The 26,333-nt window shown below is 45.2% G+C and overlaps 1 protein-coding gene and 1 pseudogene across 1 annotated transcript in view; both read left to right on the forward strand.

The window, feature by feature from the left end:
• Positions 1–26,333, forward strand: part of LOC126078804 (butyrophilin subfamily 1 member A1-like) — a 61,798-nt pseudogene that overhangs the window by 10,693 nt on the left and 24,772 nt on the right.
• LOC126078794 (butyrophilin subfamily 1 member A1-like) overlaps positions 1–26,333 on the forward strand; it is a 163,077-nt gene that overhangs the window by 4,772 nt on the left and 131,972 nt on the right. The gene's annotated exons all lie outside the window — the stretch shown is intronic.

The following is a 26,333-nucleotide window of genomic DNA, read 5'->3' on the forward strand; positions in this document are numbered from 1 at the left end:
GAAGGCTTTCTCTCTCTGTTGGCTCTTGAGGATGGTCCTTGTCATCAATCTTTCCCTGGTCTAGGAGCTTCTCCTTGCTGGAAGCCCAAGTCCAAAGGATGCACTCTCCTCCTGGTGCTGCCTTCTTGGTGGTATGAGGTTCCTACGTCTCTCTGCTTGCTTCTCTCTTGTATTTCTCAGAAGAGATTGGCTTAAAACACAACCTAATCCTCATTAACACAACTGCCACTAATTTCATCTCATTAACATTATAGAGGTAGAATTTACAACACATAGGAAAATCACATTAGATCACGAGATAGTGGAGAATCACACAATACTGGGAATTATGGCCTAACCAAATTAATACACATTTTTTGGAGCACAATTCAATGCATGACAGAAGGGGGGAAGACTGCAAAAAATTGAACACGTTTACGTGTTCAGGAAAAGAAGCAGGTGGAGAGGAAGACATTAACAACTAGCGTTGGGCAAGGCGGAGTGGGAGCCCTGGTGGGCAGTCTAATGACACCCAGTTGCTAACAGAAAGTTCTGCATTTTGGTTGCACCAGCTCCTCCGCAGGAGAAAGATGTGGCCGTCAGCTTCCATGAAGATTGATATAGCCTTGGAATCCCTATGGGGAAGTTCTACTCTGTCGTTTAGAGTTGCTATGATTGGGAACCAAGTGAATGGCAGTGGGTAGGGAGGAGAGAGTTGAGAGAGAGGTGAGAAGAAGAGAGGAGAGGAAAGGGAGATGATGATTGATGGGACCAGGCCTTAGAAGAGATGGTGACGTTTGGTTTCCAGAGCTCAGGGGAACAATTATCCTTGAGTGAAGGAGATTTTCTCTCACTTTGTGACAGGAAGATGAAAGTAAGATCAGTTTGGATGAAGAAGAGCTTGTGGGTAATTAACGCAAAACAAAAAAACAAAACCCATGAATCTCTTAATTTCAAATATTCCCTGCTTCCTAGAGTAAGTCCAACAAAGACTTAATTTTAACAAAAGTTATGATCTAGCTTAACTTTTGTCCTTGAAAAGTTTTTGTAATGACTCCATTTTCTTTCTCCTGGCCTGGTCTGGCGATTTATGGTTTGTTTTATGTTTCCTGGGCTGCATTTCAAGAAAAGAGGTTTGAAAAATTCTTCTTTTTTCTCTGGGCCTCAGTCTTTCTACCTGTGTGGCTAGAAAGAACAGAACCCCCCTTCAGAGCTCCTAAAGAGTCCATATGCTCCTTCCTTAGTTTCCACTAGGGGGTGGCCTTTCCATCGAACCTTCAGATTGTTCCCTTCATGTCATGCTGCCAGGGTCCCGGGACTGCACTTGGGACAAGGCGGTCTCCTGGGCTCCACAGCTTCCTTCCCACAGTTGTGGGCTGTGGCCCTCAAGTGCTCATGGAAGGGCAGGAGGAAGATGGGGTTCACGTGGCCTGCAGGGCTTCCGGGTGGTTTCCGAAGCCCCAGGTTCAGTGGAGAGACCATAGTGAGAGAAATTGCTGACTTCCTCTGAGGCCCATGCCCAAGACGCTGAGGGGCTGTTTTGCCTGGAGGCCTCGCTGGTGGTGAGAGACAGCTCTGTGGGGAACGTGACCTGCTCCATCCTCAACCCTATCCTGGGCCAGGAGAAGGTGAAGGCCATTTTCATCCCAGGTCAGAGCTGTTCCTGCTCCCAGCAGGGGCAGACGGAGGGGATGGGGTTCCTGGGTGAGCCGGGTTGGGCTTGCCTGGGTGTGCCCTGATGCGATCTCTATCTGGGCTGCAGAGTCCTTCTTCCCCCAGGCCTCTTCCTGGAAGCCAGCTTTTGCCGTGAGCCTGATGGTCCTGGTGGTCCTCATCTTTGGGGCTGGCTATTTTCTCAAGAAAGAATATTTAACACAGGTGCAGGCACTGAAGGCCAGAGGTAAGATGGGACGGGCTGGTTTCGGGGAGGACAGAGCTGGTCCTGAGAGGGAATGCTGACAGCAGGAGTAGAGCCCGTGGCTGTAGCCTCTAGGAAGACCCAGGGCCCCTAACCAGAGCAGGAGGCTCAGGAGAGCCAGAGAGGGCAGCTGGGGCCATCAGTGCTTGGATGGGTGTGGAGGGAGTACTTTTTCAAGCATATGGAGAGGGCCTTTTTTGTGGGTTCTCCAGGCACACAGACTTTGCTTTTCTTAGATATTGGAGTGCATACTTATTTTCTCTCTTTCAGATGAACTCCAGGCAGAGCTGGGCAAGCTCTTCTCTCCCTCCTGAACTCTCAGTGTCCTGTTTGGGGAAGACTTGTGGTCCTTAGGTCACCTCATGTCCTGTATGTTGCCTTTCAGACCAGAGGGAGAAGGTTTACAAGGCTGGTGAGTGACTTTCCAAATATCCCTGGGTCTCCCGTTCCACCTGTGCCCGGATGTCCCCTGTCCGTGTGTATCTCTGGCATAGACATGAGGACCATGATCCGTGGGAGCAGTAGTGGAAGGTGGTGGTGGGAGGAATCCTGCTCCTGGGGCTCTCCTGGACTTGGGCCTCTGCTTCCCACCCAGTGCTGGGAACCTTGGAGGAGGGGGTGGTGACCCCTGGAATCTGTTATGCATCCTGGGTCTGCTCCCTCAAGCCCTGACCTGTGCACTATATTGTAGGTTTCCTAGCCTTTCAATGGACCCGGCTCTCAGTCTCCACCTGGAAGCCAAAAGGCAGATGCTCAGGGATTTCATAACAGGAGCTGTATTAATAAGTGGGGTCGTTTAGTTTAGGCCCCCACACACTTCCTTCCTGGGAGTGCCAGGTTCTTCAGCTCCTGTAGGTGCTGATCCAAAAGTGATGGGGACCCTCATGCATTGGTGGTGGGAATGCAAAATGGTGCAGCCACTTTGGAAAACAGTGTGGTGGCTCCTCACAAAACTAAAAATAGAACTACCATATGACCCAGCCATCTCAATCCTAGGTATATACCCAAAAGATTTGAAAGCAGGAACACAAATAGAAACCTGTATACCAATGCTCATTGTAGCACTATTCGCAATAGCCAAAATTTGGAAACAGTGGAAATGTCCATCAACAGATGGATGGAGAAAGAAAATGTGGTATATACTTGCAATGGAATATTACTCAATCATAAAGAGAAATGAAGTCTTAATGCATGCCACGACATGGATGGACCTCGGAAACATGCTGATGAAATAAGCCAGTCACAAAAAGACAAATACCGTATGATCTCACTTACATGAAATAGTCGAATATATGGAAACTAAAGATTATTAGTGGTTACTAGGGCTGGGAGGGAGAAGGCGAGTTACTGTTCAGAGGGCACTGAGTTTATGTTCATGGCGGTAGAATAATTTGGAAAAGGATAGCGATAAGGGTTTCACTACAAGAAGAATGCGATCAATGTCCCTGAAATAAACATGTAAAAATGGCTTAATGGGCAAATGTTTTGTTATGTATGTTCGTATCAGAGTTGAGAAAAAATGTGATGGGGAGAGGACTGGGCTGAGTGCGTGGGAGATGAGATGAAATGAACGAAGGGCTCCCTAGAATAGTGGTGTTATTATGTCTAGAAATAGTTTATTTGAGACTGGATGGCCACTTTTACCCTGAAGTTAGTGTCATAGCCCTGCTTCTTACTCATTCCTCCTCTTTTTTATCTCTCAGGTATAAATTTGCCAAAAAAAGGCTGGGTATAATAATGCTTTTTTACAATTATGGAATAATTTATACTTTTATCCCTAACGTATTTTCACACTTATAGTTTTTGGTCCTTTGTGACAGCATTGAATGTAGGTAGAATAGGCCTTCTGGAGGCTGTTGAGACACAGAACAGCTCAGTGATGTTCACAGGAAAAGTGTGCAGGGTGACACAGCAGCAACAGCGGGACAGTGTGGAATTTGACTGTAGTCCAGGCTTCCTTCCCTGTGGTCATGGCAAGTTCCCACCACCCCTGGCCAGCTCTGTACTTTGCAGGAGCTCATCTCCCTCCGGCCTCTGTCTCCCTCTGAATAGTCAGCCCTTTAGGACTGAGGAGCAGGGAGGGCCACTCAATTCAGGGTGAGCAGGCTTGGTCTGGCTAAGGTCTCACCAGTGTGTGTTTCCTTTCAGCCCGGAGGAAGTCCCAGCTGAATGTGGGTAAGTGACTGATGTTTCCTGTGGCATTACATCACCCAGGCCCCAGCCTTCAGCCTTGTCCCTGCCTACTTTTCTGTCAGTGGACCTTACACCAGGATGGGATAAGTGACCCTGTTCTCCTTGTCACTTTTGTAGCCTCCATCCTAAGTGTAGGGGCTTCTCCTCTGGTCCACGGATCTGCCTCCTGTCTGGGCCCTTCCTGAAGGCCATTCTTAGGGCTACCAACACCCTCTGAAAACATGACATTCTACTGATTCTTCTTGCTGCTATTGTCAGGAACAATGGAGAACTCAGTTGCCAGGAGATACAGGAGCAGGCTAATGACTGTGTAGATTAGGATTTTCAGGGAGATTTCAGAAACCACACTGGCTTTCCTAGGAATCAGGCTTCTTTAGGGAGTCCTTGGCTCTGGATTCCCACCATGTTGCTTTAGAGCAGAGGTCCAGAGCCAAGGCTATCCATAGTTGTATTCCTGGGGTAGGGTTCAAGAACCATCAGAAAATATATGCAGAATTCTGGGTAAACAGAACAAAAATGTAACTAATATTTGGTCACAATCATTATCTCCACTTTTAGAGGAATTCTGTATTTTACAGGTTCAGGGCCCTGGGTTGGGTTTATTAGGGGCAATGCATGCAGATTTGAAACTGAGGAACCTGGAGAATTTAAAATTGTCTACAAGGGAAAGGTTGGGGAGCAAATCATGGACAAAAAAGTAGGTGGGGAAGAAGAGAGGAGATGAGAAGTAAAGGAGAAGAAATGCCTGGTAGAGGTTTTGGGTGGACCAGAGTGGGGAATACACGCTGAAGGTCAGAACCTTGGTGGGTCAATTTGGGGAGAGCACAGAAGGCTTGCAGGTCATTTGTGTGCATGAAATGTAATCAAATTTTTGAGAGATTTCCAAATGGATTACATTTAATTTTAAGACATTTTCAAAGTAAACATCTAACTGAGTTTGCCTGCAATAATGAGACCATCGCAAGTCCCAATAGCAGTGGGAGGCAGGAGTATGGTGCTGTGATTGTTAGATTCTGTCCAGTCAATTCCAACTCACAGCGCCCCCATGTGACAGAGTAGAACTGCCTCATAGGGTTTTCTAGGCTGTCATTTTTAGGAGAGAATGCTGCTAGGTCTTTCTCTCACAGAGCTGTTGGGTGGGTTTGAGCCGCCAACCTTTTCCAACCTTTTGGTCAGCAGCAGAATGCTGAACTGTTTTTGCCATGAGGGCCCTTAGGTGTATGATACAGGGAAATGATGCAGTGAAGGGCTCCACAGAGGACCCATTAACACCGGTGCAAGTTCAGGATGTGTGCCCTCTGGGCCTGAGTAACATGTCCTTTCTCTGCTTCAGGATGTTTCTGTTCATTGTCAGGGATCTGGGGCATGAGTGACAGAGGGGGTAAGCAAGGAGGCAAGGAGGTGTGCGGACCAGATGCCTGAGGAACCCTCTTAGAGAGTCTTACTGACTTTCCCAGGAATTTATTTGTAAACCATGAGGATCCGTGTCTAGTTATCTGGTGCTGTTATAACAGAAATATCACAAGTGGGCAGCTTTAGCAAACAGAAATTAATTTTCTTACAGTTTTAGAAAGCTAGAAGTCGGAGTTCAGGATGCCTGCTCTATGGGAAGGCATTGTCTCTCTGTCGGCTCTGGGGGAAGGTCCTTGTCTCTTCAGCTTCTGTTCCTGGTTCCTTGAAGATCTCCCTGTGGCTTGGCATCTCTCTTCCCCATCTCTGCTTGCTCCTCTGCCATAACCTGCTCTTTTTATATCTCAAAGTTGACTGGTTTAACACACACCCTACACTGATATGGCCTCATGACATGAAGAAAACCCCTTCCCAAATGAGATTATAACCACAGGTACAGGGGTTAGAATTTACAGCACATATTTTTTGGGGACACAGTTCAATCCATAACAATCAGATAGTCTTCTTTTACCATTACCTCCTTCTTTGCTGAATTTATGTCTTACTTATTTTAATATAGTGTATACCTTGTATACACTTTTGTAAGGACAAGCATCACCATTACATTAGAATCCACATTTTCGTATTGATAGGTTATTAGTGTGAGCTGAACAAAAGTCTGACATCATCTTATTTGTAAAATTGTAATGGGAAGTTTTGCTGTGTAAATCACATGAAGGGTGCTATAAAGTGTAAAGCACAGTACTTGACACATTGTTGGGTCTTAAAATTAAATGCCAGTTCCTCCTCCTCCTCCTCTTCTTTCTCTGCCTTCCTCTTCCTCTTCCTTTTCTTCTTTTCTTTCTTCCTTGGTAGTCTTCGGCAGTTATGGAATGGAAAATTAGAGTTGGATGTAAACTATTATCTTGGTGACAAACAAGTACAGCAAAAGCTCACTTTCTCAAAGGGGTCACGTGGGTGAGCCCAACCTTTGTATGTGATCTTGTTTCCAGAAAGCAGATCAACAAAGAGGGAATGCCAATTTCTCTAAATGAATATATGTAAGTGTTCACAATTTTACTCCCATTTATGGAAGAAAAGTATAGTTTAGTGGTTTCTACAAATCAACTCTTCTTGTGTCTGAGTCCCCTCTCTCCCACCCCATTGGAGGCAAAAGCTATCCTATTGAAGACGTCTCAGAGTCTTGAGATGTTTATAGGCTTTGCTTTACTCAACAATCTGCGTTTTTTCTTTCCAAGGAGAAATAGGGGGTTGGAGGAGATTATGGGGCCTTGGAGAAGTGGGGAAGAGAAATCCCTGTGCTCTCCCCTTCATTATTTTAGGTCTTACAACTGGGGAGGCTGATCTGATCTCGTCCTTAAGAATCCTGTGTTGGTGAGAAGGGCCAGGTCCCATTTTTACTTTAGGGGGTATTGTTGGTCAACCCCCGCTCCGGGCAGTAGAGTTCATGGTCCACTCACTTCTCTCAGGTTGAAAAACTGATATATCATCCTCCTGATCCAGTCCTTCCCTGGTCCACTGGCTGTCTGAGCACCCCTCTGTCCCTCCACCTTATCAAACAGTGTCTTAGTTATCTAGTGGTGCTATAACAGAAACACCACAAGTAGATGGGTTTAACAAAGAGAAATTTATTTCTTCACAGCAAAGTAGGCCAAAAGTCCAAATTCAGGGCATCAGCTCCAGAAGAAGGCTTTTTCTCTCTGTTGGCTCTGGAGGAAGGTCATTCTCATCAACCTAGCCATGGACTAGGAGCTTCCTCATGCAGGAACCCTGGGTCCAAAGGACGTGCTCTGCTCCCAGCGCTGCTTTCTTGGTGGCATGATGTCCCCCTGTCTCTTTGCTCACTTCTTTCTTTTGTATCCCAAAAGAAACTGGCTCAAGACACGATTGGATCTCGTGGATTGAGCTCTGCCTCATCACCACAACTGCCACCCATCCCCCCCATTAACATCATAGAGGCAGAATTTACAACACGTAGGAAAATCACACCAGAAGACAAAATGGTAGACAATCACACAACAATGGGAAGACAAAATGGTGAACAATCACACAATACGGGGCGGGGGGGGGAGGGAATCATGGCCCAGCCAAATTGACACACGCATTTTTGGGGCACACAATTCAATCCATGGCACAGAGCATGCAAGATTTTCTGGGTCCATGGCTTTCCATGTGCAGGTCATGGGAAACCTCGTTCTCTCTCCAGATGTCTTCCCCAGCTAGTGCCTTCTTCCAAGTTGGATGTGCGTATGTTAGTTTTCTATTTGCTGCTGTAACAAATTACCACAAACTTAGTGCCTAAAAGCAACATAAATTTATTATCTTATAGTTCTGTAATTCAGAAGTCTGACGTGGGTCTCAGTGGACCAAATCAAGGGGCAGCAAGGGTGCATGCCTTTCTGTAGTCTCTTGCCTTTTCTAGTTTCTAGAGGCCACCTGTGTTTTTGGCTCATGTTCTTCCTCCTTCGATTTCAAAGTTAGCAACATAGCATCTCTTAACCCTGCTTCCATATCATTTCTCTTTTTCTGACTGTATAAGTCAGCACTCTCTACTTTTAAGAATGCGTGTGATTAGATTGACTTATCCAAGTAATTCAGGATAATCTTCCTACCTCATAGTCCTTAATCTTAATCACATCTGCAAAGTCCCTTATGTCGTGTAATGTAACATATTCATAGGTTCTCAGATGAATAGATGGACATTTTGGGGTACCGTTACTCTGCTTGCCACAGTAGGGTTTCTCCCGGAGGTTTGCAATCTTTTTGGGCTCTTGTTGGGGGAAGCAGATGACTAGATGCAATATATTTGGTTCTCCAAAATCTATAGGAATTTTTGCTCCTGCCTCTGGGATAAATTGGGAAGAAAAGCCCCTAGCATTTGACCTTCTCACTGCATGTGCATGTTTCCTTCGTTGAACTTCTCTCTTCATCTTTCTAGAAATCTCTTTATTACCTCCTAAGTGGATGAGATTTCTCTGATGCTATATGCCAAGTTCTATATTCATGGCATATGGTTGTATGCTAAAATCAGCTCAACCAGACGTAATTCTTTCTATTGCTTTTTTTTTTTTTTCTTCTTATTGCTTAGAGGCAAACTATAAGTTCGGGCCAGTCGGCTCTTGATAAGTATATGGAGGTCTTGGAAATTTTGATCTCTTCCAATCTTTTCAGTAAAGCCTAGCTTTCTAGATGTCGTCTGGCTGTGAACCTGGAAAAGCATAATTTAAAGGTCAAAGTTGGGCAGCGACTTCTTGTTCACGTTGGATTTCAGCCTTTTGCTCCCTGGGTGTTAATCTTCATGTTTTAGCCTTCAGGGAAGTCTGAACCATGATGACTCTGTGTGTGTGTGTGTGCGTGTGAAAGAGAGAAATAGATACATCAGCTTAATGTTTCTAAACATTTTCCACTATATGTCACTATGTTTTATAAAAAACGGTGCTGATCTTGATGTGTACAGTCTGTAATTCCCTGATATGAAATATGTGGTTCTCTTGCAGTTCGGCAGAAGAAGCAGTTAAAGGCCTGTGAGTAACTTGGATGTTCTTTCTGGGAGCTCCCCTTGCCTGCCCCATGGCTTCTGTCCTCACTTCAGTTCTCTATGGTGATACAGACATAGGCACCATTAATGGTGGTGGGTAGGTGGAGGGTGTGGTTGATGTGGGATGCCAAATAGATATCCCTGAGTCCTTGGACTCCAGGCTGGTCCTCAGGGGCACTCAGATGGATTTAATCCCCAAATCACTCTCTGGTTCCTTCTACTGCCTGGAAGGCTGTGGGATTGAGTCACTAGCTCTTGGTTCACGGTGCTCAGCCCTCTCCCCATTCCACTAAGTGGCTCTGAGGGAAGGTGGTTGTGTGCCCTTGTTATGGGGAGGGGGAGGCCTTGCATGATTCTATAACTCTGTCTACAGGGTCTGTCACTCTGGATCCACACTCTGCCTGTTCCAACCTGGTCATCTCTCAAGAAAAGACGAGTCTGACCCTTAAGGACGGATGTGTATATGGGAACAACAATACCTGCAGCGTGCTGGGTCGTGAAGGCATCACATCTGGGCGATGTTACTGGGAGGTGGAGGTGGGGAATGAAGGGAGAGGCATATGGGCTTTGGGGGTCTGTAGGGAAGATGCGAATAGGTCATATGGCATCAGAAAGTCCCCAGAAAATGGGTTCTGGGTTATGGAATGGTGGGTAGATAAATTTTATGCATGTACTACCACTAGGCTTCTTATAACTGTCTGGCAGTTTCCCCACAGAGTGGCGGTTTTTTTGGACTATGATAATGGGTATGTCTCCTTCTGTAACCTGACTGATGGATCCCACATTTTCTCTTACTCATCAATTTCCTTTACTGGGACTCTATTTCCATACTTCATGTTAATGTCAGGAAACATGTCTCTGACCCTTTGCTCCTCATCATGTGGGCTCAAGGAGCTTCCACTGCCCCTTAACAATTCTTCTTGCAACGGGTCTTCAACCTCGCCTGGGAAGGGGTTGAGCTTAGGCTCTGGTGCTGAGTGTGCTTCCCCAGGGGCTGAATCTCCATTACTACCCAACGACCCCAATGCTGTGCCCTCATAGGACCCAGCACTGTCCCTGTTCCATCACTGTAGCTCTTCCAGGAGCTGCAGACTCCCTGAGGTAAAACCTCTGAGGTGAGTGCTGGGTGGCCCCCAGAGTCCTGTCTTCTTGCTCTGGCTGCAGACTCCTGAGGAGTGTGTTGCTCTGAGAATTGCCAGTTCATGTCTTGTGCTCTCCTGTAGCGAGAAGAAAAAAGTTGAATTTTGTTTGAGTTGTTCGGGCATAGGCAGAATTTTACTATGAGAGGTCATTGTACTTTTGGTAATGAAAATACTTTGTGAATGTTTTGCGCTGTTTGGATATGATGCAGGAGAGGCTGAATCATTCTGTAAAATGAAGTAGAGCTTACTTTATCCCACTTGATTTTGTGCTGAGAGGCCCAGATTTTGAGGGTGGGTTCTTTGCTATATTTCTGGAGTCTGGACTATCTGACCAGAAAAGTTGGCCATTCCAAAATGTTCATGAAAGTGGGTGGCTGGTGGACTTTGAAGATGAGAGAAGTCTAATATTTCTCCTTATATACTTCCTATTCTGGGATGGCTGAAATACTAGTTTTTCTAAATCAGAGTAAATTTCTGCTACCTCTGAAAAACCCTGTTGTATTAATTCAGGGAATTAGGGAGAACAGACCGAGTACTTCTTTTGGGTCAATATTGGGTATAAAGAAGAGAACTGCTACCAGAATTAAGATGTGAATGTGCAAGAGAGTTGTCAGGAGCAGGGTGAACTGCAGAAGGCCTTGATGTGAGCATTGTTTCAGTTATCGATGTGTTTTTCTTTGTACTTCCAAGCCCAATGCTAGAGGTAAATGGAAAACCACAGCAACCAAAAGGGGCCAGGACTTTGGAGTACTGAGACCCTCCAAGAGTGAGGGTGTGGTCATTCTACCAGGTAAAGAACCTTGACCGGCTGTGGTTCTGGCTGATAGTGGGGGAAACATGGAATAGGAGTAGAAGAAAGAAGTTGTGGATACCAACTCTGGCTTTGTTACCAGGTACCGAAACAAGGCCTACCATAGCTTTGTTTCTTTTTTCTTTGGTTCTCATGTATATCTATTTGTATAGAAACCCCTTGCCATAGAGTCGATTCCAACTCATAGTGACCCTATAGGATAGAGTAGGACTGTCCCACAGGGCTTCCAAGGCTGGAATCTTTAAGGAAGCAGACTGCCACATCTTTCTCTTTTGCATAGTAGCTGGTGGGTTGGAAACGCTGACCTTTTGGTTAGCTGTAGAGTTCTTATCCACTGTGTCACCAAGGCTCCTTTTTATTTGTATATATGTTATGGATTGAATTGTGTCCCCCCAAAATGTGTGTCAACCTGGCTAGGCCATGATTCCCAGTATTGTGTGATTGTCCACCATTTTGTCATCTGATGTGATTTTCCTCCTTGTGGTAAATCCTACCTCTACGATGTTAATGAAGCAGCAGTAGAGGCAGTTATGTTAATGAGGCAGGACTCAATCTACAAGATCAGATTTTATCCTGAGTCAATCTCTTCTGAGATATAAAAGAGAGAAGTGAGTAGAGAGAAAGTGGGACCTCCTACCACCAGCAAGCAAAGCTGGGAGAATAGTGTGTCGTTTGGACCGGGGGTCCCTGTAGTGAGAAGCTCCTAGTCCAGGGGAAGACTTGTAATAAGGCCCTTCCTTCAGAGCAGACAGCGAGACAAAGCCTTCACCTGCAGCTGGTGCCCTGAATTTGGACTTCTAGTCTTCTAGACTTGAAAGAATAAACTTCTCCCTGTTAAACCCATCACTTGTGGTATTTCTATTATAGCAACACTAGATAACTAAGGCAATATATAAACCATTTTTTTCTTCTTCCCTTTTTCCTTTATTATTTTATATGTAAGTAGTTGGAGGTTATTTTTATCATATAGTCTTAGGTAACAATGTTCAGTGGAATTGTGACTGAATTTGAGGAGAAATGAATGTAGCAGTCATGGATAGAATGACTAGGACTGTGTATCTCCTCATTTTGGGGAGAAGTGAGAACTTGTTGTGAAAATAGCTCTGTCTTGATAGGTGAAAATATAGATTTTTTTGTTGTTGTCGCACAAAAGTTCAAATGTGTGTAAAATAGTGTATATGGAAGCTGAGTAGCCGAAGTGGTAGTCTGTGTCCGTTTTCATTTATTGCCCCTTAGTTCCAAATCCACCCATCTTTTCCCTGCTTTGTGATGCTGGAGCTGTACCCTGTAAACATTTCTTCTTTGCCAAATGGCACAATGTTAGACCTTGTTATGGTACTGGAGATACACTGCAAGACAGCAGAGGAAGCGCCCTCTCTTCCTGGATCTGATATTTTTCTTCTTGATCCTACAACGAGACTGCCGGTGGCATGAAGAAGGCCCCGTAGAGCTCAGCCCTTGGTGAATTTGGTTAGCACTGCAGCAGGAGAGTCTAAGCATCCAGAAGGTGGCTTCTCAGGGAATCTCACCAGTCCTCCAGCTGGAGTTTTTCTGCCTCTCAGCCCTGGTCTGCAGCATGTTAGTGAACTTCTTCACCATCCAGCGGGCCACAGCCCCACCCTCTCCAATGAGCTTTGACACTGAGTATTGTGGTGGGCCCTCTCCCAAATTTCTTCTTTCTGTGTATGCTGTGATTCAGCCCTAGAGGTTGTGGCTGCTCCCTATATCTGCTATTTCTGTATCCTTTAGAGCTCCGTTTTACCTCTTTTAGTGGTTAAACATCTTTTACTAATCTTACATACTTCAGACATAATATCAGGAGGGACCAGTCCCTGGAGAAGGACATCACGGTTGGTAAAGTAGGGGGTGAGTGGAAAAGAGGAAGACCCTCAACAACGGGCTCAAGCACAGCAACGATTGTGAGGATGTCACAGGACCGGGCAGTGTTTTGTTCTGTTGTATGCAGGGTCGCTATAAGTTGGAAGGGACTCGATGGCACCTAACAACAACAACAACTAGTTAATAATTCTTTAATATACTTTTTCCCAGTTCAAATGAGAGTGATTTCTGTCTTCGGACTGGGCTCTGAAGGATATAAGCCTCTATACCAGACTGTACCTGAGACGAGGGCACTGAACTTCTCCCAGTATATGGAAATATGTATGTGAAGCACTACAAATGTTTCTAATGGCTCACTCCAACAATAAAGTCATAGGTAGTATACTGTTATTATTATTATTATTTTTTAACCTTTTTGAAAATTTGATGGAAACTTGGGCTTGGACAAATTTGTACTAGCAGCCTCACACATAAGAATTTCTGTCTCTTTTGATATTTTTGCTATATCAAATATTTTTGTTGACATGTAGTTTTAATTTATGTATGTGCTCAACTGTTCTAAGTGGATATTCAACAGACCCTCTGTTTTCTTTTATTGATAAGCTTAAAATTTAATTATGTTTGTATACTCTGCCTTTTCTTTTTGTTTATAGCTTGCCTTTTCTATGACTTAATAATGTAATAAAATTAATGAACAACTGAAACTTTAAAGCAAAGGAAAACAAATGCTTTGTTTTGCTCTGTTTCCTTCTCTCCCACCATTTTCTGTATCAATATAAATTTCTAACCTGTCCTTGTTTTCGGGAGCACATTTCCTTTTTACAAGAAAGATGCTGCCCATCCATGGATCTATAAACCAAATAAAGCTTCCAATGATAACATTACTCAGGTTTCGTTTTTTGAGAATACTCATGGGTCCTATGGGTGTTTTAAGTACTCTCTGTGTCAATATGTTGACAGCCATATATGCTCCCCTGCTCCATTTAGCTTGCACCCCTACTCTTTTTCATTATTTTGGATTAGCTTTGGGCACAATTCCTCTTCACTAGAGATAAAAACTCTATGGGGGCAGTTCTACTCTGTCCTATAGGGTTGCTCCGAGTCAGCATTGATTCGATGGCAATGGGTTTGTTTTGTTTTTTTTTGGAGATAAAAAGAAGGTATGCAGGTGTCTTAATCGTCTAGTGCTGCTATAAGAGAAATACCACAAGTGGATGGCTTTAACAAAGAGAAGTTTATTCTCTTACAGTCTAGTAGGTTACAAGTCCAAATTTAGGGTGTCGACTCCAGGGAATGGCTTTTTCTCTCTATTGGCTCTGGAGAAATATTCCTTGTCATCAATCTTCCTCTGGTCAAGGAGCTTCTCAGGCACAGGGAACCCAGGTCCAAAGGACGGGTTCTGTTCTCAGTGCTGCTTTCTTGGTGGTATGAGGTCCCCAAGTCTCTGCGTGTTTCCTTTTTGGTTTTATCTCTTGAGAGATAAAAGGTGGTGCAGGCCACAGCCCAGGGAAACTCCTTTTACTTTGGATCTGGAATGTGACCTGGGTTAAAAAAAAAAAAAAAGGTTGTTACAATTCCACCCTAATCCTCTTTAACATAAAATTACAATCACAAAATGGAAGACAAGCATACAATACTGGAAATCATGGCCCAGTCAAATTGGTTCACACATTTTTGGGGGACATAATTCAATCCATGGCAAAAGGTGATATGGTTTTATACACACAAAGTAAGCGTGATCTTTTATCATGTGGACTGACTGCCTATGCATTCCAGAAAGAGTGATAACGAGTCATGGCTGGTAGAGCTTTGTCAGAAATAATGACTTATTACTTACCTAGGTGCAATCAGTTCATCTTGGAAATTATATTGATCAATGTTGCAAGACCCTTTTTTGAGTCATGAGTTACTGTTGGTGAGGAAGGTGTGATGGTTAAGATTGTGTGTCAACTTGGCTGGCCATGATTCTTAGTGTTTTGTTTATATGTGCGCACTCCCATGATGGGACCTGCTGTGAGTAGCCAATTAGTTGAAAGGGTGTTTCCTTGGGTGTGTGGCCTGCATCTGAATATAAGTAGACTTTCTGGCTTTTTGCTTGCTCTGAATTCTGTAGCTGGCTCCTGTTTGACCTCTGGTTCTTGGGCTTTGAACTAGCAGCTTACCTGCTGGACTTGGGATTCATGGATCTTCACAGCCTGTGAGCAAGAGCCCTGCTTTCCAACCTGCTGATCTTGGGTTTGCCAGCCCCTGTGGCTATGTGAGTCAGGAGATGCCTCTATCTTGATCCACAAACTTGGGACGTTCCGGGCTCTAAAACCACATGAGCCATTTCCTTGATGTAAATCTCTCTCTCTCTATTCATATGCTTTACTGGTTTTGCTTCTGTAGAGAACCCAGCCTAAGACAGAGGCATTTAATTACATATAATGTAGAATTTTTTACAACCTACAATCATTACATCTGCCCTTCATGGTATAGAGCTTCTGAGCCTTTATCTGCCATTTATGTTCGTGTTAGAGCAGAGCTCACTTTACTTCTTTAAGAGCTTCTTGGCTTCTCTCTTCAGGTTCAGGTTCTGTGACCCCCTCACATTTTGTAAGATGGTGCAAACTAACCCCTCAGCCCATGGACCCACTTCACTGACCACACAGAATGGCTGACATCTAGGTCCTTGTTTGAGCAGTACTTCACAGTTTTTACTATATCTTTTAGCATCTCTTAGGATCAACTCAACTGTCATCCATTAAATCTTTTCTTTATATTGTAAATAAAAACTATTTAGAACATGGAAACAGGGCAAAAATTTGGGAGTCATGCCCTTTCAGTGTCATGCTGGGACATTAATGGGCTTATACAAAGATTATATAATGATTTAAGGGAATTACCTGTATTTGACTTTGCTAATTACTGTTAATAAGGGGCTTGTTTTCTGTTCAGTGGAAAAATTAACTCAACGGTTACAGTTTTATTGCCCCATGTGACATTAACCACTTAGTCAGCAAGCTGATTTCAAACTGCCTTTCCTGGTGGACAATAAAACCCTGTTCTCCAAAATGCTCTTTGAATTAGCTTTACAATTGGACCAGTTCCCTTATTGCTTAATTAGTTGAATAAATTCTTTGAATTCTAAATTTGTCTGGAAACCATGTTTTTAACTTTATGAAAATTATCCTTTTACAATACTATTTACTTTTGAAATAGCAAGATACATTTTGTAGAAGAAACTTTCTATTAACTGTAAGTGGAAAAGTTTCTATACTAGGTAATTTTAAAGACAAATACATTGAAGAAAATTTCATATCATTCACCATGTTATAAGAAGTTATAATATACCCAAGTATCTCACTTCCAGCCCTCTCTCACCCAAATTGAGGAGATGACTGTAGAGAGGAAAAGACTTTTTTAAAAATGTCATCCAGATAGGGCTGGAGTTTAGATCCTTTTATTTTCAGTTGAGGACCTCTGATGGTCTATCCATGGGTCCCTGTGTCATTTTCATTAGCATATTCATCTGTATAGCTGAGGACCCTCCATCTTCCACTTAATCAAAAAGTCTTTGGCTGCCATTCCCATGGACTCATCATCTCTCTATGAAAAATGTAACCTGGGAGAGGTCTCTATGGGTTGTGGCCTGTCACCTTTTCTGTCTCCTCTCTGTTGCCAGTGGAGAGTACATATGAGGGGGTGCAGAGTTCTTTAGCCAAAGGAAGAGGGGTCCCCCACAAAGTGAAGGTCACGGGAGATTTTGGGAGAGTCAGTGTGTAGTCCCAGGAGTCCTCCTCTCAAAATAGTTCTGCTTCCCCTTTTTGGGACCTCCTATGTGTCCTCCCTCCACACAGCTCCATGGAGAAGAATCCATGTCTCTCAGGTTAGGCTCAGGTTAGACATCTCTTCCAGGGCACTGGGGGGTTCCTTGGCTTATGTTTCATTCCCAGTGGATTCCATTTTCTTTCCTCCTTCTTTCTCTCTCTGTTTCTCCTGATTTCACACCTCTGATTAACCACATGGCCTATCCAGTGGATTACGTCCTGTTGAGATCAAGGTGATTATCCCGATTTTACCTAAAATCATCATCTCATGTACTGCCATAGATGTGAATCCCACACCTTGGGAAATATTGGACACACTGCCACTCAATACTTTAAAAAAGTGATCCTTGGAGAGGATCACTGTGAATGAATGAGGGGCACACTGCCTTCATGTTCCTTATGTTCCTGTACACACTTATGCCTTCAGAAAGCAGAGTCCCTGGTCTACTTCCTCTGGTGATTGCTCCTGTGACTTGGGCTTTGGCATTTTGCCAGGCCAACACTAGAAAATATCACAAAAATGACTGGATTGGACTTACTGTTGGGCTTATTGCAGGGACTTTACTGAGTCTTGGTGCTCTTTTACCTGGAGTGTCCTTTTTCTGAGGAGCCACCTGGGAGGGGTCTCTCTGGCTTCAGTTCTAGAAAGCAACGGAGCAGCAGCATAAGCACATGAGGATGTTCAATTTTGTGCAAAAGCAGAACCAAACCAAATGAAAGAAAGCAATGCATAACTGCACAGCAATTTAAATGGTAAGGACTATTTCATGTGACTCTGGGCACGGAAGCCTTGGCTTGAGAATGCAAGGAGAGATGCCAATCTCTTCTTTCCTCATCAGTCCTCTGTTCCCCAGGGCTTCTCATCATTTGATCGTGTTGGAGCACTGAGGGTGATTTTGGTCTTCAAAGATGCATTTTGGGTTTATCGCACGCCTTTCTTTTCTTCTTACTTTCAAAATCTAGCAAGGTAAGAGGGGGCAGGGGATGGGGGGCCTAATGGGAGTGGAGGGCAAAAGGAAGGAGTGTGAAGGGGTGGAAAGTGAGGAGAGAGAGAGAAGGCCGTTACAGGGGAAGTGTAAGGTGGAGAAGGGGTGAAAAGGAAAAGAGGTTAAGGATTGGGGGAGAGTGAGGGAGGTTGCAGGAAGGAGGTGGAGAAAAGGCACTGAGGGGGAGACTGTGAGGAGGGGAGGGGGGCATAGAGGATGTGAGGGGGTTAAGAAGCTGCCTGGGGTTAAAACTAAAGGCCAGTGGGCCTGGGAGGCCTGGTCGCATTAGAGTCCTGGCTGCTGGAATTCAGGTCTGTGTGTGAGTCCAGGCTGTGATCAGCTCCTTGTCTGTGCCTGGAGGTAAAGAGGACACCTTGTGGATTCAGGCAGCTCTACCCATTACAGAGGTGGTCCCTGGTTGGCACAAATGGTATGTCCTTGACTGCTAACCAAAGTGTTGGCGGTAGAAGCCCACTCATCGGGGTCGTGGAAGATCTCCTACGGAGATCAGTTCTACTCTGTAACATAGGGAGTCGCCATGTGTCGGAATTGAGTCCATGACAGCAGGTCTCAGGGACTGGCTCTCTGCAGTTGATGATCGACAATGCGGAGCAGCACCCTAGAGAGAAGTCCCACATGGAGCTTCCGGATTCGTTTTGTCTGGTCTTTAACGTCATATATTTGAAATCATACAGCATGTGATCTTTTGTGTCTGGTCTCCTTCACTCAATTTCACATGGTAGAATTAGCTTTCTGTATTGTCCATACCTCTCCTCCCTCATTGTTTTCTGGCAGGGAAACCTTCTGTCTGTCTGTCCAGTAGTGGCCACGAGGGGGCAGCAGAGGCGGAGGCAAGCTTGGTGAGCCTGAGGGGCGGTCTTTCTATTGTCCCTGGGTTCTTCAGGCCTACTTCTCTCCCTGAGAGCTGCTGCTTTAGGGAGGATTTCTGGAGCAGAGATTTGGAGCAAGGTCTCTGAACTCTTGATTATGCACTGTTTTCAGGAATACTTTTTGAATATGCAGCTTTTAAATATGTACTAACGTTATACAGATTATAAAAATGAACACAGATAACAAATTAACTGGTAAAATTAAAGCATATAGAAACACACGTGCTAATGTTTTCTGTACTCCCCATCCTCCCTGCCCCTCCATGGATTCCCGGGAGCATCCCTGAGCTGGTGTCCCCTCTCTGGTGACCCTAGTTTGAAGCTTAGCTGAACTCCAGGGCAGACCTATCTCCTTCAGGGCTCGATCACATGGCTGTGTGACCTTAGTCAGGTTTCCTCACATCTTTGAACCACTGTTGTCTCAGCAGTAAGCCAAGAAAAGTAAAAACTGCCTCATAGAATTATAAACTTTTGTTGAAATACTAGTATGTAACGATAAGAGTAAAATGGCGTGTGGTGAATGGTGGGCCTGAGTATCTGGCAATGGGCATTAGAGAGCAGGGGCCTTGGCCTCAGTGCTTAAGTCTCAGCTCTGCCTGTGGAGACACAGCTCCAAGAAAGGGGAGGAAAAGGGTGGCTGGTGCCCTGGGGTCTGTTAGAACTGCCTCTCAGGGTTGGATAGGGCCTCTCCTGTCTCTAGTGGGTCAGGCCTCTCTCCCTCTGATTCTCTCAGGAAAAGAGTTAAAGGGCAAGGCCTTCAATCTTTCCTATAACTTGATCTTCAGATCATTCCTACTAGGCCTTTCCTGTTCCACCCTTGGTCACGGCTGTGCCTGACCTACATGGGATTGGGAGGATCAGTAAGTTCTTCCTAGCTTACTGACTGGATCACTCACATGGGCAGTACCCAGGCCGGTTTGCTCTCTGCAACTCATGTTCTTTATGTCCCTGTGACTAGACAGAGTGTTTAGGACCCCCTGGCCAGACATGTGGCCCATTCTGGCCTCCCAGCCCTGCATATGGCAAAGCTCAAAGCCAAGACGACCCCTAATATGCTCTTCCTTTTTAAATTCCTTCCTTCATCTGTCCCTCTCTTCCTTACCTTTTCTTTCTTACACCATCTTTCTGTCTGTCCTCTTTCTTTTCTTTGGTTTTTATTCTAATCAAATTTAATTAAATTTTCTACATGAAGAGTCATTTTCCCTCCCATCTCACTCCTTTACCTCCATATGTCTCAAAGGCTGGGTGTGAGTGACACCTCCTCACTTCCCCTGGAATCTCAGACTTAGGTAGCAGTGTTGATGCCCATTCAGAGGATGGTGGGGCAGGTGTCACAGACGAGGAGGGCTCTGCCAGAGACCCCTGGGTGGGGCTGGGGTAGACGCTGAGGGCAGAGAGCATTTCAGGGGCTTACGGAGGCCCCTGAGCCCCCTCTGGTTGGATATTTCAGTTATGGAGGTGACAGTTTCGACAGGGAGGGAATTTCCTCACCAGAGTGGCAGGAGGGCAGGTGCTGAGAAAGGTGATGGCCCTGCTATGCCTGCTGGCACTGTGTCAGCAGCTACCAGGTTGGCGCTAAGCCCTGTAGCTGGGGTCATGGTGGTTAAGAGAGTGGAAAGAAAAATTAAAAGTTAAAACAAAACTCATCAATTTGCCTATGTGTGTTTTATTTTTTCTTTTCATTTTTTTTCTCCCGGAAAATGAGCAGCAATTTGTGCTACAGTAGAAGATAAACCAGTGAACTCTTCATCTTAAGAGTGTCAAGATAAATTAAGTCATATAAATTTTTACCCGAATGGACTTTTGAGAAACGGCATTGAGTTCTTTCCACAACTTCACTTTTTAAAACCACATTTTATATTAACCATTGTTTTATGGTCCAGGTATTTGTCAGAAAGTATTTCAAAAGCACTTGAAACAAATAAAGATAAGAGATACGGCGTGTCTATTAGAAAGAAAAGCAAAATATTAACCCTATTAGCATTCAGATAATTTATATTTTCAGCAAGACACATCATTTGTGGCTTCATGAACAGTGGTTATTGTCACAGAAGCCGGAAACACGATCCTGATGAGCTGGGAGCGGGCACTGAAGTGTGCTTCCTGAGGTCCTTCCTGCGAGCTCCCAGTGCTCCTCAAGAGATGTAACCTATGCTCTGTCCTCCCCCTCCCAGTGTGGGAGCTCCATGGGCTAGATCCAGTGTGAGATAAGCTTTCTGGTCACAGACGGGCATTTCAGAGTCCAAGGTCCCCTGGAGTTCTGGTTTTGTGCTGGCTTTCTGGAGCTGGAGTCTGGGCTGGTCTTGAAGGCTGGAGACGGTGTGGGGGGCAATCTCCTTGTACTTCTAACCCCTCCTCCTCTAGAAATTTCCTGGATTAAACACTTCTGGACGGCAGGGCTCCTGTCTCATTTCATCTATTTGCCTCAGAGTGCCTGGCTTATAAATTGTCAATATATATTTGTTGAATAGTTGAATTTACAGCTAAATTTATACATTTTTCTGGAAGTTTTGACAGAATTGAGACCTATTTAAAAACACCGTCCCCTCATAGGGGCAAGGCTACTTACCTGGTGTTGTAGCCAAGAAAAAGAAATGATATTACAATAATATACGTAGGCCAGTTCCTGGCACTTACTATGTGTTCAATAAAATTGTGTTTTGTTGAAAACAATTTTCATAAAATTCTCCTAATATCTTTTAGGCCTAGAGAAGTCTCCCCGTTGTTGGGATTGGTGGTGGTGGGGGTGTGTGGGTGCGGGTGAGAGTGGGTGGATGTTTCAATGTGTGGACCACTGGAGGGCCATATCGTTCCATGTGTTATAAGTTTCCTTTGGGTTAACATGAATTTTCCAAATATTCCCCATCCAATTTTTAATTGGGTATTGGCAGTAGTGGATCTTTGGGGGACAATGTGGGAGCTGTTCAACCGTGTCCAGAAGTTCTGGGTTTACTCTGGATCTGGAGATATTACAGCTCCAGATTGGACTTCTGGGCAGAAATCAAGCATTCCCATGCTTGCTCAAATAAGACAAATACAATGACACATTTAGGACTAAATGAAAGTCAACACAGGTTGAGAGAGATTTTGCTGGGTGTGTGACTGTGAAATTCTGAGAGATTTGGATTCCTCATCTGTATAATGAGGATAATAATGACAACCGCCTCACAGAAGTCTGGTGAGGGAGACATTGGACAAATGATTTAACATGTACACTGGGCAGGCACAAGAGAGCAATCCAAATGGTTGAATGTGAAGTTACCAGCCCTGTGATGACATAATTACTTACTGAGGGATTTAGATTTGAGTTAGGTAGACAACCACAGAGGGAAAAACAGTAGAACCATTTCATCCATTCGAGAAACTGACCTGTTTAAGTCAGAGTTAGTAATCCTCATATTTCTGAATGGACTCAAGTATTTGCTGAGTTCGGGCAAGGCTGCTTAGCCAATTTTCTGATGACGAAAGTCTGCTGTAAATGAGCTCGACAAATGTTTATTATGTTTCTACCACATGCTTGGCATTGTGCTGTGGCTGAACGTACAGATGTGAGTAAGACAGAGTCCCTTCTTCATGGCTATCACAGACCACCATAAAGGCAGACATTATATAGATGAACATTGTCAGTGTTATGGGGAGAACAGGGTGCTATGAGAGAAGCGAGCAAGAATGTGTATGGCGTGAGCGGCCATCTAAGATGCTCCATTGTTCTCACCCCATCTCGAGCAAGGGAGAATGAAAAAAACCAAAGACAAAAGGGAAGGATTACACCAAGGGACTAATGGACTACAACTACTGCAGCCTCCACCAGACTGACTGAGTCCAGCAGAACTAGATGGTGCCCAGCTACCACCACTGACTACTCTGACAGGGATTACAACAGAGGGTCCCAGACAGCGCTGGAGAAAATGTAGAACAAAATTCTAACTCACATACACAAAAAAAGACCAGACTTACTGGTCTGACAGAGACTGGAGAAACCCTGAGAGTATAGCCCCAGACACCCTTATAGCTCAGTAATGAAGTTACTCCTGAGGTTCACCCTTCAGCCAAAGATTAGACAGGCACATAAAACAAAATGAGGCCAGCAGCCCAGGAACAAGGACAAGATGGCAGGAGGGGACAGGAAAGCTGGTAAGGGGAACCCAAGGTGGAGAAGGGGAGGATGTTGACATGTCATGGGATTGGCAACCAACGTCACAAAATAATTTGTGTATTAATCTTTTAGTGAGAAAGTAGTTTGCTCTGTAAACTTTCATCTAATGTACAATAAAAAAAAATTGAGGGAAAATAAAAACAAGGTGTATGAGGGGTGTAATGTGGACTGGAAGCTCAGCAAAGGCCCCTATGAGGAAGGTCACTTTAGGTGAGAGTTGAAGGGTGAGGAGGAGTTTGGTGAAAGAGTGAGAGGACAGAAGCATCCAACGGCGTATGAGAAGGCCCTGAGGTCAGAAAAGCTCAAGGGGTTTGAGGAGCTCACATGAGGCCAGTAAAATAGCAACTGGGAGAGTGATGGGAGATGAGGTCAGAGAGGAAGATGGGGACTGGGAGCCATAGAGAAGAGGTCAGGGTGGAGGAACCTATGAAAGGCTTAGGCAGAGAACTGGCATGAGTTGACTTTGAGAGAACTAAGACCATGGAATGGAGAATGGACTGGAGCAAGTAAGGGTGGACATGGGGCAGGGAGACCCATGAGGAGGACACTGCTTCAACCAGAGGAGAAATGGAGGTGGCTTGGAGGTGCTGGTTGTGGAGACGGATGAGAGAAAAACGTGGGACTTTCTGATAGCTGAAAGTAGACTGGGAGGGAGAGTGAAGTATCAAGAGTGACTGTCAAGTTTCTGATAGAAAGAATGGGATGAAACACAGGTGTCCTTTACCGAGTTGGGAAACTGCAGGAAGAGAGGCTAGGGGAAGACACAGTACCCCAGGGTCTTCCTTTGTAGAGCATAGGATCTGTACTCTGCCTCCAGGTGGGAAGAGAGGACTGAATGGCTGTACCTAGAATGATCAGTGATATTAAAATATTGTATTACAGTTTCTATTATCTATCAATAATATGTAAAATACACAGTAATGATATGTTAAATATTAACTCTGAGTAGCATACTGTCATTTCAGAAAGGCAGGGCCATGGTCCTGGAGCAGATCCTGGAAGTTGTTGATATACGTACACTTAACCCCTTGGTTGATTGCCAGATTGTGGGGTGGTTCTGGATCACCTTCGGGTCAAGAAAAAGAAAATCACATCAGATGCTATTCAAGGCTTTGGGCCGGGCTCCATTTCTCAGTTGGCACAGAAGCACTTCATGTTAACTGCCTGTCATGTAGAGACAGACCTATGCATAAAGCAAAAAAAACGCCAGTTGTCTTCAGGTTAATTGTGACTCATGGTAAACTTGCATTGTAGAGTAGAGGTGCTCTCCATAGTATCTTCAAGGCTGTGATGTCTTGGAAGCAGATCACCTGGCCTACCTTCCGAAGTGCCTCTGCGTGTGTTTGAATGGCCGACATTTCTGTGAGTCATTGAACAGTTAGCTCAGGTACTTCTCACCTATGCACAGAACTGGGTGTTAGTCTTGGCTGTGCCCACAAGCAGTCCTTACTTCCTGAAGCCAGAAGGAAGCTGACACATAGTAGGTATTGAGGAAATGATTCTTGAGTCTGTGTCTCTGTGTGGCCTCTATTGCCTTTTTGTTGCTCTGATAATGCTGTTTCCTCCTTGATAACAGGGAGCAATGTCCAGAGGGCAGGGCAGAGTCTGCTGGGGTGCTTTCTGTAAGCTTTCACTTTCAGAGGGTGAAAAGACTGGAGTGGGGTGATTGTTCTGGTGGGAGTTCTCTGTGGGGGCCCAGGGCCGGGATCTCTGCAGATATCTCTGTAATCAGGGCTGATCCTCCTTCCTTGGCTTTCCTGGGAACCACCTGCCTCGGCGATGGGGGACCCTTGCCCACAGTGTCTGACTTGGAGGCAAGAACTGGGGCTCCCAGAGCAGTTAACTGCAGGTGCAAACTCTGAGGGCAGATTTGGGATCTGCCAGGGTCCCTGTGGCCCTGAACTTACTCAAGCTGCTGACCTTAAAGAAGCTCCAGGAAATCACTCAAGGCTGGAACAAGGAAAACCAGGTGAGTAGGCTGTTGAGACACCTATGGGCCACGGAAAGGACCCAAGGAGGAGCTGGCTGTGAGGAGGGGGCTGTGAATATGTGTGCATTTGAGGCTGGACCATAGTCTGCTCTAAGAAGACCGAGGAGAACCACAGAGAGGCTTGTGCCTTTATTGATTTATTTTAAAGATGTTTATGTAGCACTTATTAGAAGCAGGCCCTGTTTACATTACCTGTAGTAACTTTACAAACATAAATTCAAGTAATCCTCATTACAACCCACAACAATATTGATGGAGGTCTTGTTCGCTATCCTCATTTGGAGAAGAAAAAACCAAGACAGACAAGGTGAAGTAACTTGCCTCAGGTGGTGACAGGGTGAGTGACTGAGCCTGGAGGAGAGCCCAGCATTTGAGCCCAGAGTCTGTGCTTTCCTGACGGTAGGCTGTCTCTCTCCACCCCACACACAGTAGGAGTCCTGGAGATGGTGGGAAGGTCTCCCCCAGGGGAACAGGTGCTGAGGAAGGAAGGCCTGGTGTTTGGGCAGTGGGCTGTGGTATGCATGTTAGTGGGGTGGGAAGGGAAGGAGTGGTTTGTTCCCAGGTTTACCTAATGGTTGTCTGACACCACAGAGTCTCCCCAGAAAGGCTGGGAGGAGCCCAGCCAGCTCAGGCTTTTCTTCTTATCAGGGTTGGTGGGGCCCACCACCCCATTAGCATAATGAGGGTTTAGGAAATGCTCTGGTCCTCCGTGAGGCTGAGCTGTGGGTAGGCTACCTCCTGTCTGGGGTCCCTGACTCCTGCCCTGTCTCTCCCCAGCTCTGAGGAAATGGAGGGTGGCTCCAGTCGACCTTTGCTCTGCCGTTTCACCTCCCTGCTGCTCCTTCTCCAGCTCCCCATGTGGGGGTCCACAGGTTAGTGCTCCACACCCTTCTGTCTGTGTCTCCCTCTGTTTTGTGGGAACCACAGGTGAGCTGCTGATTCTGTCAGGAGGGATGGAGCTGTGGGGGCCCTGCCCTAGAGAGATTATGGTGCACCCCACTAATTGTAGTTAAGAATTATAAAAAACCCACTAAACCATAAATAAGGGTAAAGAATTCTGACCATTGCCCCACCGTGACTTCTTTAATGTTTAGAAGAGTCAAATAGATAACGTCTGAAAATAGCCTTCTCCCCATTTCCCTGCTCTGCTGGTGTCCTAAGCAAAGATGCATGCATGCATTAATTCACTGTATCCCTCTAATGTTCATGGGGAGTCTACTATGGCTTAGTTGTTGCTCTATGAACAGAACAGACAGAGACTCTCTGTCTTCATAGAACTTACATTCTAGCAGGAGGCAGTGAATATTAAATGTAATAAAGCAAGGGAAACTGTAGTCTATAAGAGGAGATTAGGGTTATGAAACCTGAAGTAGAGAAAGTACGAGCAGTGTTGGGGAGCGGGAGACAGCAGGTGGGTCATGGGTAGGCAGCAGCACTGCACAGGGTAGTCAAGAAAGAGAGACGTGGACTAAGACTCGGGGAAGGAGCTGAGAGTGAGGATCTCTGGGGTTAGAGAGTTTTTGCAGGAAGTGTCAGCTAGTGTTCAGCTGGCAGAGTGCCTGGTGGTTCAGAGAACAATAAGAGGTAAGCTTTGGTTGGAGCAGAGGGAGTGAGGGGGAGGGATGCAGGAGTTGAGGTCAGAGTGGTCCCAGGGGCCAACCCCATGGGGCCC

This window comes from Elephas maximus, chromosome 1 (genome assembly GCF_024166365.1).
Source record: "Elephas maximus indicus isolate mEleMax1 chromosome 1, mEleMax1 primary haplotype, whole genome shotgun sequence".
Classification (NCBI taxonomy): domain Eukaryota; kingdom Metazoa; phylum Chordata; class Mammalia; order Proboscidea; family Elephantidae; genus Elephas; species Elephas maximus.